Source organism: Branchiostoma floridae, chromosome 1, assembly GCF_000003815.2.
Source record: "Branchiostoma floridae strain S238N-H82 chromosome 1, Bfl_VNyyK, whole genome shotgun sequence".
NCBI lineage: Eukaryota > Metazoa > Chordata > Leptocardii > Amphioxiformes > Branchiostomatidae > Branchiostoma > Branchiostoma floridae.
This window is the reverse complement of record NC_049979.1, coordinates 27,782,012-27,783,675: the sequence shown is the minus strand read 5'-3', so window position 1 is coordinate 27,783,675 and position 1,664 is coordinate 27,782,012.

Below are 1,664 nucleotides of genomic sequence, written 5' to 3'. Positions count from 1 at the left end.
CAGATATTCTTGAGTATATGGGTTCCTTTAGGCGCAACCGCTAGCTTTTTTTTGGAACACCGCCTGTCACGGCACCGGGTAGGGGGATGACTTAATAACGCGATTATAGCTTAGGTTTTAAGATCCGGCCTGGCAAGTTTGGTATAATTAGAAAGGTTGCTTAGCAAGGAATGGAAAGATAAAAACCGCAAAGTGTTGTGATACTTCCTTCTCGAGATATTCTTGAGTATATGGGCTCCGTTTAGGCGCAACCGCTAGCTCTTATTTTGGAACACCGCCTGTCACGGCACCGGGTAGGGGGATGACTTAATAATGCGATTGTAGCTTAGGTTTCAAGTTCCGGCCTGGCAAGCTTGATATGGTTGGAAAGGTTGCTTAGCAAAGAGTGGAAAGATGAAAACCGCAAAATGTCGTGATACTTGCTTCTCCAGATATTCTTGAGTATATGGGCTCCGTTTAGGCGCAACCGCTAGCTCTTATTTTGGAACACCACCTGTCACGGCACCGGGTAGGGGGATGACTTAATAACTCGATAATAGCTTAGGCTTCAAGTTCCGGCCTGGCAAGCTTGGTATAATTGAAAAGGTTGCTTAGCAAGGAATGGAAAGATGAAAACCGCAAAATGTTGTGATACTTCCTTCTCGAGATATTCTTGAGTATATGGGATCCGTTTAGGCGCAACCGCTAGCTCTTATTTTGGAACACCGCCTGTCACGGCACCGGGTAGGGGGGTGACTTAATAATGCGATTGTAGCTTAGGCTTCAAGTTCCGGCCTGGCAAGCTTGGTATAATTGAAAAGGTTGCTTAGCAAGGAATGGAAAGATTAAAACCGCAAAATGTCGTGATACTTGCTTCTCGAGATATTCTTGAGTATATGGGCTCCGTTTAGGCGCAACCGCTAGCTCTTGTTTTGGAACACCACCTGTCACGGCACCGGGTAGGGGGATGACTTAATAACGCGATTGTAGCTTCGGCTTCATATTCCGACCTGGCAAGCTTGGTATAATTGGAAAGGTTGCTTAGCAAGGAGTGGAAAGATGAAAACCGCAAAATGTTGTGATACTTGCTTCTCCAGATATTCTTGAGTATATGGGCTCCGTTTAGGCGCAACCGCTAGCTCTTATTTTGGAACACCGCCTGTCACGGCGCCGGGTAGGGGGATGACTTAATAACGCGATTGTAGCTTAGGCTTCAAGTTCCGACCTGGCAAGCTTGGTATGGATGGAAAGGTTGCTAAGCAAGGAGTGGAAAGATGAAAACCGCAAAATGTCGTGATACTTCCTTCTCGAGATATTCTTGAGTATATGGGCTCCGTTTAGGCTCAACCGCTAGCTCTTTTTTTGGAACACCGCCTGTCACGGCACCGGGTAGGGGGATGACGTAATAACGCGATTGTAGCTTAGGCTTCAAGTTCCGGCCTGATAATCTTGGTATGGTTGGAAAGGTTGCTTAGCAAGGAATGGAAAGATGAAAACCGCAAAATGTTGTGATACTTCTTTCTCGAGATATTCTTGAGTATATGGCCTCCGTTTAGGCGCAACGTTAGCTCTTTTTTTGGAACACCGCCTGTCACGGCACCGGGTAGGGGGATGACTTAATAACGCGATTGTAGCTTAGGCTTCAAGTTCCGGCCTGGTAATCTTGGTATGGTGGAAAAGTGTTG